Below are 15,597 nucleotides of genomic sequence, written 5' to 3' on the forward strand. Positions count from 1 at the left end.
CTAGTTAGTTGTAGTGAATTACATGGCTGACTGAATGGGTAATGTAAGTTACTGGAAAGTAATCTAAAGGAATTATCACAGCTTGCGGGTCTGATTTGGGTAAACCCGTTACACAACCTTTTTCCCTCAGAGTGATGGAGGCAGATGGTCTTCATGGATTTAAGATTTTTCCAGACAGTCCTGAGGACAACCCAAACACTCTTTGAAGGGTAAACTCTGGTCTAAATGCACTGACACAGTCAGCGCTGAAATATTTCAGCAATCTAATGTTGTTCCATTATTTTTCCTCTGCTTTGAAAAGCAGACCACAGCCTCTGTTGGCGTCTGCTGTGACTGCCATGGTCAAAGACGTGATTACATAAGGTACAAAATGTTTTCCTGCAAGAGTCTAAACATAAACAAATATGGAGGAACTCTGACAAAATTCAATTGTGATGCCAAAACAGGCCAGTAAATACGCCAGTCAGTTACAAATAATGTGGTGAATAACATGTGTTCACTTCACGTATAGAAAGTGAGGACAGTGGCTGGAAAATAGTGGCTGCAGCTATAGTTGATTTAAGGACCACATACGTCATTTTTCATATTTAGGCAAAGCATTAAGCGCAGTGTTATTTTTCTTAATCATTGTCTTTATTTTATTTTAAAATTTAATTTCTATCTAGAAAAAACAAACAAACATTCTTTCTGTTTTCAGTTCTACTCGTCATATGGATGTTACCTTTTTTCTTATTTTTTGTTACATATATTAAAATGAACATATGTGGACCAAATGTTCAGGCTTCACAATGGTCTAATATTTACTTTTCTGAATGATCAGTACAGTTCAAAAACGCTCAGTGCTGCCCCTCAGTAAACTTCCAGAAGTCTGCTAATCATAAAACAGAGGACTTTTAAGGAGGGGGGTCTTAAAGAGACAAGAGCTGAAAGGTCTTGTTTAAGAAGGATGATGAGCTAAAAGACTACAAAAATGGATCGTATAAGATAAATATACAAAAGGTCATGCAAAGCTACTGTGGAGTCCCAGAACTGAAACATAAAGAAATTAGTGTAATATGCAAGAAACTGTATACCTCTACTATTTTTACAGAATCAAATTCATAGTGTCTTTCCACATTACTTTTATCTACAGAATATATGTGTAAAAATGTGCTTTTACTTCCTTTTTAAGCTTTGCATGCTGACAAAAATCTATACCTTATTATTGGCGGATAAGCAACTTGTGAAACTGATGTAAATCAAAGTGTTTTGGAAGAAAAAAATTGGAAATTGTGTATTTTCTGTATAGAAAATACAGAAAATATAATTCCAAGGTTTCTTGGAATTATCTTAATTTATTATGGAAATATTTCTTAATTAAAAAGAACTTGTACTTCTCTTTGACCATTGTTGTGTAGGTAGGGTTGCCAACTGCCCGTTTTAGCTGGGACATCCTGTATAATGAGCAAAAATGGTTCGTCTCTTATTCTACCTCAGATGTCCTGTATATATTGACCATTACCTGTAATGCCACTTAAATCTGATTTGACTGCAGTTGTATCAGATGATTGTTTCTGCCCAGTCACAACATTCAGTGACGGCCCATTATGCACATTAGATGTGAAGAGTAATACGTGATTTGTAAAAATAAGGTGATGTTTTGTCTGTGTAGCATAATAAACTGGGTGACTGAAGTCCCTATTTACAGTATTTTATTTGAATATTTTTTTTCTTATTACACTATGCCCAGCTGGCTGTGCACTGCGCTTCTGGTACACCAGAGTGCCCCTTATTTTATAGTTAAAAAGTTGAAAACCCTATGGGCAGCTTATCTTAGTTCTGCTAGTTTCTAGCTTAGACATACTCGCTTAGAAATATAGGCCTGGTTCTATTAATTAATGCTCGCTTTTAGTTTAATATTGTCACTCATTTGCCTAGGAGTGTTAATTGGGAGCTTAAGGGATGATAACTTAGTGATGCTAGGTAGTAACCTAGCAATGCTAGTTACTAGTGCAGGGATGCTAGTTAATAATAGTCACCAACTTAGGGATCCTATTTATCATTCTAGGAATGTTAGTCAGTATTATAAGGATGTGAGGTAATAATAATTACTAGCTTAAACATGCTAGTTGCTGGCCTAGAAATTCTAGTCAGTAGTGTAGGTTGGTTGTTAATAGTAGCTATCTTAGGAATGCTAGTTGCTAGCCTAGGAAGGCAAGTTTGTAGGCTGGGTATGCTAGTTAATGCTAATGCTAGAAACTATTATATTAACTTGTTAACATATTAACTAATTAATGCTAGTTCCCAGCTGAGGATAATGAATCCCTTTCATAGGAACGCTTGTAAATACTCCAGGGATGCTAGTTATTAAGAGCTGCTAGCTTACTGATGATTGTTGCTAGTAAGTTGATGCAAAAGGAGAAATCTTACTTTTTTTCCCAGAGTACCGGAGAAAGTTATAAGCTTTAGTCGGAATACCTGATTAATCTGGATGCCTGAAGTTAGCATCATGTTTTTTAAAGTATGGAAAGAATGATTATACGGCCAATCAGTAAAAGTTATCCCCCAGCTTAATATTAAAATCATCTTTTATCTGAGATAAAAACCTGTAACTTCAAATATTTGTCTTACACCATTTCTTTATTTGAACTGTATTTATTTGTAATGCTTGGAAAGAAAAGGGAAAGTCCCTGAGCCTGTGAAGCAGCTCCTTCAGGCCGGTGCCCACATGGTAGGGAAGGGTCTTGTGGCAGCACCTGGCTCACAGAGAACTCCTACCACAGGATAATAACCAAATCATCTTAACCCACACAGCTAGTGCCAGCTGTTGCACTGGGCACAATTCCAGAAAGGCAAAACAGAGAGGCGGAGAGGAAAAAGAAAGAAAGCACTTGTCTTGCCAACACATCATGGCCCCAGCATGAATTCGAACGTCAATAATTCCACTGCTGGTTTTTCGACTCAGTGTAAAAGTTGGCACTCAGTGTGTGATACCGAGGGGCCACAGGGAGGGCAGTGAAAGAGGAGTGACACAAGGGTGCACTGTTTAGTCTGGCAGGTCTCAGCTGCTTTATGAGCCAACACTCGACCTTTGTGAGCCCACCGCATCCATCTGTTACTGTAGCTACTGTCCAGTCTGGAAGCCCCTCTCACAAATGGATAAAAACAAAAAAATCAATTTATAACTTTCCTTTTGTAGACTCGTAAAATTCCACCTTTCTACCTTCATTAAAACTTTATTATAGTTACAGTCAGTAACATATTCAAACCTGAAAATGTGTCCTTATTGCTGCGCTATTCTGTCAAGTTTTTTTTACTTAATTTACTCTGACCACAGTTGTTATCCAGATATATCCAGTTACGAAATGCATGCTTAAGCTCTACTGCAACTTCCAATGAAAATGAAAATCCAGAGAATGATAATGGAGTTAAGTGCAGCAGTGCTATCAGGAGCCTGTTTGCTTTGTGTAAGATACCAGTAGCACGTTGTTCTGGACTGAGTGGTGTAGCTTGAATACAAGTTCACAGTTACTGATGTGTTACTGAAGATCTTGCCACTCCTGCATCTCACTTTTATTAGGAGGCTGATATAAAAAGTGCTAAAAATGAATGGAGAAAGGTTATTTAAAGAGCATCAGATGAGAATTTATTGTAACTATATTTGGATTGAAATATATTTTTTATTTTTACAACTCATAGAAAATTATTGATTCTTCAGAATTTAATTGAGTTTGAAATATGTAAGCAAAATAAAAAGCAGTGAAAGGGGAGGATTTTTAGAAATATTTGACTTAACTAACGTATATGTGCTCACTCCTTTATATAATATTGGCAAAACATCTACAACAAAGCTAGATATAGTGACTGTAAAGACTATTGACTGTCTGAGCCTGATTGGCAGAGGGTAATTTAATTAACTTTAAGCCATTTAAAACAACTTCAAGTTCTAATTTGACCTGTCCCCATGACCCACAGTCCGTATATCAGCCTGCTGCTTCTTAAAGGACCTAATCAATTCACACAAAACTGATCTATGTTAATAAAATGATCAAAGACCTTTTTATACACGTAAAATACACAAATGCATAAATCCTAATTTAAACAACTATATATTGTAAAAATAACATATTCACAGAATAACAAAGTATTTAGGGAGGTTATACTGAAAACTGTACAAAGGCTTACAAAGAAAACAATGATCCACGCACATTTGAACTTATATGAACAAAAGTATGCTGCTGTTGATAATATGGAAAATAATAATGTTTAATGTTACAGACTGACTCGATATATTTGATATTTCGGCAAATATACTAATAATATAGTATTGTACTAACATAACATGTATCATATGTCATAACATATGTCCACAAGTATGTGGACAGCTAAGCATTTTGCCCATATCCCTTCAACGCCTAGTGTACCATATGTGATACATGAGGTTTTTTGGAGTTTTTGAGCCTTCAACATCATCTGTGTGTTTTTTTGACTCCTGAAAAAATCGAAATATATTACACAATACATTTTTAAGCATTTTTTTTTATCCCAGATGTAGCAAATATGAAATGTAATGCAATTATTTTTTAAGCACATTTGTCAGATGGTTCAGTAAAATCTTCATTTTAAAAATGGCTTTTTAAAATTTCTTAGTTGAGGATTTAAAGAGATATTTGTGTAACAGCTTCTGTTTTTCTGGTTTCAGCCTTTTTAACAGGTGTTGAACCTCCTGCGACTATTTGCTCTGATTTAACAACAGTAAGGTCCAGGGGTATGTCAGATGGTGTTTAAAATTCTTCTTTTTTCTGAAATTGTCTTGAAAATATCTATAATTTTTTAAACTGCTTATCCAGTTTGGGGTCATATCCATGGGGTCTATCCATCTGTCATGGCTAACACACAGGAGGTGGTTTATCTAGGCTCGCATTAACAGGGTGAGTTTAGAATCACCAATTCTTGTCTTTGGACTGTGGGGGGAAGAAAGACAGAAAGACCCCAGCTGGTAGATTCAAACTCAGGACCTTCTTTCTATGAGGCTGCAAAAGATCAAATGATGTCCTCAGTAGTGATTGGATACTGTGCAGATGTTACTGGCCTGGAAGTGGTCACACGTGGACGCACAACTGGCAACTGCCCTTCCACGAGCCTGGTCCTCCATGCTTGATGAAAGGGAGTTTTTTGATTGTTGGAGTTTTTCTGTATTATTGTAGGATCATTACCTTAACCTCCTAGGACCTGGTGTCCACATATGTGGACATCACATTTTGGGTTATTTACACCAAAATACTCAATTTTGCTCTACAAGGGCCTGATATCCACTTACGAGGACATTATAGGCTACTGCTACTGTTCAAAATTTTAAACAAATATGCTCATATGTGGCTCTCATGTTTCTTAAAAACAAAAATAAGGTAAAAAAATAAAATCAAATCTGGTAATTCTTTGTTTTTACATTCATCGGGCCCCAATATGTCCAAATATCAAAGAGGAATTAAAAATGCATGCCGTGGAAGAGTTCGGGTCTTAGGAGGTTAAAATATAAAGCACCTTGAGGCAACTGTTTGACAGTTGAATTGCCAAAGATTAAAAAAAAGGATCCTATGATTTTTTTTGCAGTTACAGTTACTATTTACCAGTCAGTTAGTTTGACTGAGACATTTTAAAACCTTCAAATTCCTTTTAAAATGTCCTTATTTGTGTGTGTAGATAGCTGTCTATATAACTGTGCAGGGCTGTTTCTGCATAAACAGAAGAACTGAGAGCAAAACATCCGTCTTTGCACCTCTTTGTTTACACCCTAGATGAACGCAAATGGGCTGGAGGCTGCTGCGCGCAGACAGGTTGCATTTCATGACATGCAGTCATCGCCGCTCCACAGCGCCCCGCTCCGGCCTGCGCCTGCACTGCGACGAGAAGCCGTGCGCGCCCGGTGAGCGACTGCCGCTGAAGAGACGAGACCGCTGTCTGCACTCAGGTAAGAAAACCCAGACATATTTGTTTTATTTAACCGATCCGGTGTGGCTGCAATCACACCGAAACATCAGGAGAGCGGGCGACGTGCGGCTCAAACCCCGCGTCGTAATTCTGCGTCGGCATTCGGCCTGTCACTTGATATTTTATTTGCATGAGGTGGGAGAGGTTGGGCCTGTGCGCGTTTTACGTATAGAAATTTCGTGCACTTGAACACGAGGCGTATTTTTTTCTCTTATATCTCATGACAGCACAGATTCTCCTGCAGCAGCTTCATTTTGCGTGTTTTCGGGGCTCACGCTTTTCATTGTGCGCGATCTGCTCCTCCATCGACCTACAATAAACAGAGAAACGTGTTTTTGTTGCAGCCATCATCGCACCAGCCCTGGAGGTGCAGTCACCTCCCTACAAACACGATACATTCAGCGTTTTTCTTCCTCCTCAAGAGGAAAAAAAATGTCTCCATCATCCTCCGGAGCAGGTCCTGTTTTCGTTACTGCCACTCTGCTGCTGGCGCGCAGTAACGAGACTAATCCTCCAGAGTATTTATAATCTCATTAATAAAGAATCCCATGGGGGCAACAAAGCGGTGTTATTTCTCTAAGATTTACTGTAATTTAATAACACTTGTGTTCTTTGTGTCGTCGGCTTTGAGTGTGAATTTATGGCTGTATGCACCCCCCTCCCCTCCCGTTATTCTGGATCTTTCGCTTCTTTCTTGCATCTGAGGCCTAAATGCTTTCCAGACCAGCTGCCTCACAAACCAGCTCCTTTGATTTTAATATGTGAGATTCTGACATGTAAATAGACGCAAAAACGAGGAGCCCCTGGTGTATTTAATTGATTTCCCTGCGTCTCTGTATTGTTTCGAGAGCGGATAGTGTTGGAAATCGGGATGAAGCAGTGCTTGTGCGCAAATGCCAAGCCCATTTTTTTTCGCCTTTTTTTCATATTATAAACAGAGGAGAGCGCCCATGTCTCCGTGTGCTGTCACACGGCCAGTGCAGTGAACCAGGCTGCTTATCTGACACATATGGGCTCTTGGGTAATCCTCCCAGGGTCAGCGGACGCGATCTGACCCACAGTAGGTGCATGAAAGCCTTTTAACGCGAACCCTTTATGCCCGCCACATGAACAATATGTCATTTTTTCCTCTTTGGTTTGGTGGAGGGATGTTGGAGTGAGAATCTCTCGTCTCATTCCACGGACACACCTCTCTCCCACCCTCACTGGTTCTCACTCATTGCATCGATTTCTGTAACAATTACAGTGAAGAGGAGCGGGCATGTTGTAGTCAGTAACCGCAGCTGGGAGCCATTCCAACTGATGCGCAGAAAGCAGTGAAACACATCTCAGTGCCATCTTTTTGTTTTTTTGATAAACTCAGACATCCTTCTGCAAGTTTCTGCAGCACTTGGGCACGACTGGAGAGACACGCTGGTATGTGCACAGGGAGGTCTGAGAGGGGCTCCTCCCCCCAAAAAACACTGCTGGACATGTTCAGATCAGCCTTGAGGCATCTATCCTCTAAAACCTTTAGACTGTAGCTGATTCTCTGCTTTCGATTTGGGCATCCAAACCTGTCTAGTTGGATTAGCAGCACAACAAAGCTGGCAACTGAGTGCACACATCTCCAGCCAGGGGTCCCAGGTCCACTTCTTACTGTATGCATAATTAATTGAATGCTGGCAATATGAAGCACAATTTCAACTGCAGACAAGCCAGACGACGGTGCAGAGTTGTTGAAAACTGTCAATAAAAATAGGAAAGTTTCATATTTCCATTATAGCAGAACTTAAAAGACATTGTCAGTGTGTTGTTATATTTGAAAAATCACTGTGCAGCATATTTGGTACGATTGCTTTTATGCATGTAGATGAAATAATGTTTGATATCAGTTAAGTTGCCACCTGGTTTGTCAGGGACCAGAAATATATTGGGTCCAGATTTTAGCTTTGAGATATGTGATTATAAGCTTGATAATTCTACATGATATATTTTTGGGAAGGTTATTTTTACATACTGACGCATGTACACTGGCTGTATTTTGGGTTTCTGGAGCACAGCACACAAAGTTTGTGAGCATCAAAATCAACATAGAAGAAGTCGAGACATCCCTACTTTTAGTCGCTTAACATGTCAAGCTTTTTACTCTGGAACATGTATTACTCTGACATTTTTCCACAAAAAAGACCAGCTTGCCCAGCCTGTGTCTCACCATAGTTGTGGTTTCTTGTTTTCACCAAAGAGACATTTCTGCTCCAGACCACTCAGATGTTTTCATTTAAGTAGCTGTTTGAGGAACAAAGAAGTAAAATCATCCGAGGCTTCGTAAGACAGGGAACTATATGCAGATTTGTTCAGAAGCACTCACTCATCAATCATCCGACCACCCCTGAGACTTATTCTGTGATCCTTTACATTCTGATTTTGACTGTATTTTTACCTGTTATGATGTATTTTTACATTGCTCTATTAGCAGTTTATAAGTGAAAAAAGGTGTGGTTAAAAAGCCAAAGGTCTCAAACTGACCCAACCTCCTTTTTGGGAATCATCAGCGGCGATGAGACCAAACAGCGTCTAAGCCTGAAAGCGATGCATCAGGTCAGGAGTGTAGCTAGGAGCAGTCCTATCATTTAACAAAGAATGAGGTCGTACAGGATTATTACAGTCCCAAGCATTAGACACGTCATCACTTGGCTAGAAAACATCAAGCCTGAACTGTCAAGTCAGAATTGGATGTCCACCTAAAACAGTAGCAGCAGTGCATAAGGAGAAGATCCCGAAGGGGAGATTGGCTAAATGCGGTTTGAGTCCAGAACTTTATGATGGCACTTTTACTTTTAAAGCCTTTTCCTTCTACACACGACACTTGTTCTGGTATGCGGGTGTGTATGCTGTACAAACGGAGCAAATCCAAAAGAACTGGCGACGAAGCTGAAAGAAAACCTAAAGAACTGAAAACGCAGACGTGTGTAATGTAGTTAAAGATGCAGGCTGATGTGAGCAGTGCAGCTCTTTTGAAATAAATCAATCACTCTCCTTAATGTGACTGCTGACTCCATCATGGCCTCAAGCGTCGGGCATTATGAAATGAGTCCGCACTGAAGTGCTCCATTTAGCAAAGACTGACAGCCTGTTGGCCCCTGTCGGCTCGAGTCCAAAGGCGACCGCATCCAGCCGGCCGGCTTCAGTTTGGACGGACCCGCCTGCAGAGCTTAGGCTGGCAGAATAAACAGCACCACAGCAATTAAGTCTCCAGAGTGGAGCTTTTCTAAAAGTTACTCAGATTTATTTGGCTTCAGAGCTCAAACAGGCAGCTGAGCTACTGATTTAAGGAAATATTCTTTTAAGTTACTTTATTATTTTTAAAAAGGCTCAAACTCCTCAAAAATGTCCGTGTGCTGCTCTTTCCCTGTTTTAAATTATTTGAACATTGCAAGAAGTTTGAGCATGTCATCAAGAGAGTTTGAAAGTTGTAACCCACATTTATATACCACTCTTGATTTAAAAGATATCTTTTTGATATCACTTTATGCATTGATTCTAGTTTACTGAACACATAAAGGACAAGATAAACCTCACAGTTTCACAAAACAAGCCTTTTTCTGGATGCGTTGCCTCATTAAATAGAAGAAGAAATGCCACAGCGGGATTTCAGCTGCATTCTTGTACACACTTAATTGGCACCATGCTGACTGAGGACTGGCTCATTGCATTGGGAAACCTGTGTGTGTGTGTTCATTGTGAACATACAGCAGCAGCTGGAGTCCCTGATTATTTAACAGTCTGCGCCGTGCAAACATGAGAAGAATTCCTCATATCTTGAATTCCATAATGCAACATTGTGGCCTCAGAAATGTCGCGGTTTGTCTTTTACTTCTTTGGAACCTAGAAGTACAAGTCTGGCATTGATTATGTGCCAGTTATTTGAATGTGAACTGAAAGGAGGATGCGTGTGAAGATAGCAGAGCAGAGCGTGGCTGAAATCCTGAAGGTGAAATATTGCAAACATTAGCTGCTTGTAGATGCGGGACGTCGGGGTGGTGCCGTGTGCAGACCGGCCCTGCAAGATGTTTCCCCTCCAGCGCTTAGATGGAGGGGAAAATGGAAACGGGCTCCACCTTCAGCTCCTCCGCTGCAGGGCCGGGCCCACATTAGGAAGGTAGAGTCAGAGTGTGCTGGCTGCCGGAGGCTGGGCCAGAGCACAGAGAGAGGGAGAGAGCGAGTGGTGAGCAAAGTAGGTCAGAGATACAGAGGCAATCAAGCATGAGAGCAGCATCCTCGTCTCTCAGCTGAGCTACACGCAGGGCTGGTGAGGCGGCAGGCCCGTACACGGCATCAGACGAATGCCTTTGTTTCTCAGTGTGAGCCATTTTACCTCTAAAACTGTCACACACTCAATGAATTGGTCAATAACATTAGATTGGTTGAGAGTTGTTGGGATTTGTCGAGTATAAATGCTAAATATAATCTGGTTTCAGCTTCTCAGATGTGAAGTTGCTGCTTGTTTTTACTTTTATGTCAGTGTAAATGAAATATCTTTGTTTTTGCACACTAAAAACAGAAAATCTGCCCAGGTTTCTTCTGTAATACATAGCAGCTGAGACCATGACTCGATCAATCCGTAGATAAAACTTAATTAATCTGTAAAAATGCTAAGGACTGAACTGGATTTGTCTTATTATGGTTTCAAAATAAGCCTTAGACTGTATATAAAAGATGGACATAGCCTGGTTTGTGAAGTTCTGTTATGAAGACCATATTTGGACAAGAAGATGGAGTGCTAATATAAAAGCTAACGCTGGCAAACGCTGCTCAAAAGCTGTATCTGTGCATCATACTGAAAGAGATAGTGTTAATTAGTGCAAAGTAACATACAAAAAGAGAAGAAAGTCATTAAAACTGGAGCAAAGACTTCTGATAAGTCCACTAAAACAGCGGTCCCCAACCCCCGGGCCTCGGACCGGTACCGGTCCGTGAGTCGTTTGGTACCGGGCCGCGAGAGTTGAGGCTCAGGTGTGAAATGTATGTATTTCAGGGTTTTTATCGGTTTTCAGCGTTATTTTGTCATCGTTTTTATCGTTTACTCGGTTTTCCTGGGTCTTTTCACGTGTGTTATGAATAAATCTTCTTTTTTTCGGTACCGGTACTAGTTTTATTTTGTTGTATTTATCCGCGACACCTTAAAGGCCGGTCTGTGAAAATATTGTCGGGCATAAACCGGTCCGTGGCGCAAAAAAGGTTGGGGACCGCTGCACTAAAATGCTCCAGAAAGCACAAACACAGTTAAGAGGCACAGCTCAGTTACTCAAATTAGCAGAGATGATCCGTAACGGGCAGCTAAGGACCCGTGCTGGCACTCATCCACTTATACAGACAGTAACCCTCATTATTATTTGTCAATAAAGGATAATTAGCAACTAAAACCTTTTATATTTTTCTGTTTTTTGGGCCGGCTTTAAGAATAATGCAATTTCATAATTTTCATTATTCAAGTGTCCCCAGATTGCTGCATATTTGTAATTCTACATGTTCAGATTATAAAGGAAGCTGCACAAACTGTTTGTAAAGTCAAATCTGAGTCCACTTAACTCTGGATCATTATGACTTGCAGGTTTGGAGTTCTTCTAGTAGCCAACTTTATATCAGAAATAAACATTTGCAGCCTGTTACAGATATAACAGCTGACAGGGTAACCTTTTTATAACTCGTCTCTCTGGATTCTGCAGTTATGGGCGTGGTTTCTTTGATTGGCAGGTGTCCTCACCACTCGATTGTGTTTAAGCTGTTGGTGCTGCTAAAGTGTTTAATGGGAAATAATACATGGCACAGCACATCTAAGTAGTTTGTGTTTCACTTTTGATTAATGAAATTCTTCAGTTTTACTGTTTGGTTAGTTGGAAGCACTTAACAGATACCTGTGTCTACTGCTAGCTGCTGACTTAGCAACCCATTAACATTTAAATATGGTCCCTTCTTGGCCCTAAAAGCCAACATGACAGTGGCCAAAGTGCGGCTGCAGCTTTATATACAATTTATGGTTAATCTTTATGAGCAACATATCAGGAATTCTGCAGGGATTCAAACTTATCTTAATTGTCGCACTAGGGGAAACAGCAGAAACACAGGAAATAAAGTGCATCTTGCTCTAAATTTGAGCTAAATGCACACACACACACACACACACACACACACACACACACACACACACACACACACACACACACACACACCTAATTTCAGACTGCTTGTCTCACTGAGTGCTCAGAGCTCTTGGAGCTGTGTCAACATCCCTGTTGACCGAGCTCCTTGCAGAGGCACGGTCTGTGCCAAGATCACATTTTCACACGCCCCTGAGAGGAACAAGCTGCATCAGCAGCCCTCTGAGGCTTTTCCCCCTCATGAAGCTGCGACAAAGACTGCTGTCACGTTCCCTTTCTGCAGCAGGTGAAATGTGTGTGTTTTTGTCCCAGTTCAAATCATTAAGGAGGTGCTGGTCCCGTCTAAAGTGTTTCTGTTGTAAAGTTTGCAGAGGACCGAAATTAGTGAAATGCTCTTGGGAAGGAGAGTTTACAGGACTGCTTCCGCCCGAGCATTTCTGATAACGGGTTTTAGATCGCCTCTATTTTTAAAATTAGATGTGGTGAATCTGTTATGTATTTGAGCTATAGATTCTTTATTTTGGCCTTACTGTCTCAGGCAGAGGATATGATTCACACTAACGTACAGTGCTCGTGTACACATGATTATCTGAAGGATCTGCTCCTTATCAGACTCGAGTTTGTTTGCTCTCCAACCGTCTGAGTTCCCGGATGCAGAGTGAACGACCTCTCGGAGGGATTGTCTTTGCTGGCACGAGTGCTGCCTTCTCCTTGTTGTTTGGATTCTGTCATGTGTAACGCTACAATGAAGGGTTTTGTTGGGGAACTGTGTGTGAGGACCGGGAGAGTGCACTATTCATTAGAGCTCCTATGGGATACACACTTATATAATGTATTAGGACCTCCTCCTATGTTAATGAGTTTTTTTGTCAGAATAAAACTGCTTTTAATCCATGTAGTTGTTGTTTAATCCATGTAGTTGTTGTTATCATTAAAGTACAAATAAACAGGCTGGCGCTTTTCTATTCAATTTGACTACTCAAAGTAGCTGTAGCTGAGAAACCAGCTTATCCACTGTACAGCTGAGTGAAATGGCAACAACTTGGCTAATGTTGACATGAAAAATTAAGGTGTGCTTCTCCAGACAGTGTGCGAGTCTGTGTTTAATGCTGAGACAGGTGGAGTCCTGTGATTGGCCCATTAGAGTTTGCCCTCTTTGGATTGGGCCTTTGGATGGCTCCAGCTGACATCCACCTTTTCTCGCTCCTGGCAGTGAGCTACAACAGTTTAAGTAGCCCTTCACTGTTAAACTGTAAACACCAAGCATACTGTGTGTACATCACACACATTAGTGACTCTTTTTGTTGAACCATCTCTCCTGTTTTTGTCCTATAACAAGGTTTATCCTAGTCATTCGGTAATGAACATAACAGCTACGTCGTGGGTGTATAAATGACTTATCTGGGTATCTCAGCTCCACATGGCCGAGTTTTTAATAACTTAAAGAAAGCCCAAGCTTCTTCAGTTCTAAGAGCAAATGTGGAGAGTCCCAGATTTTAAGCCCTATGGGAGTGTCCCCAAGAGGGTCATGGACCCCGTATTGATCCTCTGTCTAATCACATGAGCCAAGGAGTGAAAACTGGTGTGGGTGAACCTGTGTGAAACCTAGCCCCACTCTATCATGTGATTTACTAAGGTCAAATGGCCCAGGATTGACCTCAGTAAATTGTGACCCGTGCCTGTTTTCACACCTTGGGCTTAAAATTGGGGACTCTTAGAATTGAAGAAGCTTCCCGGTTGAGAGGTGAAACGTCTACAAGAAACTTAAAGAAGTTCAGATGCTTTTCTTTCCAAGCTCCTTAGACCTGATAGATCTTATTCCTCTATAGAAGTGAGTGCCACACTTTATTTTGCCTCACTTCTTCTGCTGGAAATACTCACTATTCACAAGTAACTACGATGACCTGGATGACTGAGAACCTTTACAGACAATATCTATCAGGCTTTGACGAACTCACAGCAGGTGATTGGATGAATTCTCTGTGTAATTGAACTATGAGGAGAATCGAGCTTCTTTGTGAAAACGAGCCTCTCTGTGGTGCTTAAGCCTGATCTTGTTTCCACCTTGTCCCTTTTCTGTCATCTGTGCTGAATGTGGAGCGCTGTTTAAACACCCAAGGTCAGGAGACATGAAGGTACACAGAGGGAAGGTCGCATAGCTGGGCTGAGCGTGCCTTTAGGGTGGGTTTTATAGGGTGGGTAACTATAGCAACAGTTCAGGCGCTGCTGCTCTTAAGACGACGTTTGCATCAGGTGGCGTCACAGGAATTTGTGAGATTTGTTTTCAGTAAAAGCAGAGAGTTCAGGTGTTTCCGTATGCGGCTGGCATGCTCCTGAACAACTCTTGGGTGATGTGTTTAGATGAGGAGGAGGCCCAGCAGCAGATCCAGGACATAGAGACACTGTGGGCAGAACCTCCCAGAAAGAAGTGGGGGAGGTGGTTAGTGTGAGCGAGGTCTGGACATTTCGGTAGCATCGAGCTAAAGTAAGGGCAGCAGAAGATGGAGCAGGTTTTTCTTTTTTAATAAGCGTTCATGAGGTTATTACGATTTTATAAGCTGCTCATAGTATTTTCATGTATAAATCTTAATCTGTAAAGTAACGAGTAACTGTATCGGCTGAATAAATGCAGTAACAGAGAAAAGCCCAGAAGGATAAAGCATTAAATGGGCCAAACTTTCACTTTCATTCTTGAGGAAATCCACTTTCCCTCACTGAGTTAGAAGCAGCAGTTTTTGCACTTGCTGTTTTATTTCCGTGACTACTTTGACAATTTTATGTGCTACTATAATAGCCGCTTTAAGCTGTATTGTACATCTCAGAGATTAAAGTGTCATGTTTATGTGCCAAAGTAGACATGAGGGCGAAACCGAAGGCCAGAAGCTGCCAAATCTGCATCACCAAACAAACTCGGGGCATGCAGTTTGGATGCACAGACTGATTACGGCATAAGCTGTCCACACTGTCCGCGTGTGTGTGTTTGTGTCAGAGGAGAGGGAAAAAATATGATTCAAGCTGAAAAGCGCTGATGTAACCAGAGGCTCGGGTTTAATCTGACATGTAATCCTCTTTTTATGAGATTGGACGCAATTCACATCTCGGCGGTTGAAGGAGCGTCAGTGTTGTGTTGTACAGTGGGGAGCGTTTGCATCCTGATGACCTGCCTGCCACGGCTGAGACGTGGCTGCACTTGTTGTTGCAGTTAGTCAGTGGGTGTTTAGGAAGTGCAGCCCTGTCACAGCGAGGACAGCGTGCACATGGGCAGAGGGCACTATTTTTGTCTGTGAGGCTGTAACCTGAAGCGCTGACCCCACGTCAGGATGTATAAATAACAAGGTTTTCACAGGCACAGTGTCTGTTTACATTCTGTGGTGACGGGCTTGTTCTGCAGGCCGGAAGACAAAGTGTCTGTTAAGTGCGCCATCATTACAGCCATTTTCTTGCTTGTCAGCTACTTTCAGCTGACATGTGTAACGTGACACACCCT

The 15,597-nt window shown here is 41.2% G+C and overlaps 1 protein-coding gene across 20 annotated transcripts in view; it reads left to right on the plus strand.

Annotated features, from left to right (window-relative positions):
* The first annotated feature begins 5,795 nt into the window (after nucleotides 1–5,795).
* LOC146703638 (microtubule-associated protein tau-like) overlaps nucleotides 5,796–15,597 on the plus strand; it is a 36,853-nt gene continuing 27,051 nt past the window's right edge. For 7 of the 20 annotated variants that reach the window (XM_085466944.1, XM_085466943.1, XM_085466939.1 and 4 more), the window contains exon 1: nucleotides 5,805–5,950. The gene's annotated coding sequence lies outside the window, so the exon portion shown is untranslated. Of the gene's footprint in view, nucleotides 5,951–15,597 lie in introns of all 20 variants that reach the window. The other 13 variants (XM_085466936.1, XM_085466937.1, XM_085466938.1 and 10 more) reach the window with 6 other exon arrangements.

This window comes from Copadichromis virginalis, linkage group LG8 (assembly GCF_057382275.1).
Source record: "Copadichromis virginalis isolate Kocher_CV1m ecotype Utaka linkage group LG8, C_Virginalis_male_GT1.1, whole genome shotgun sequence".
NCBI lineage: Eukaryota > Metazoa > Chordata > Actinopteri > Cichliformes > Cichlidae > Copadichromis > Copadichromis virginalis.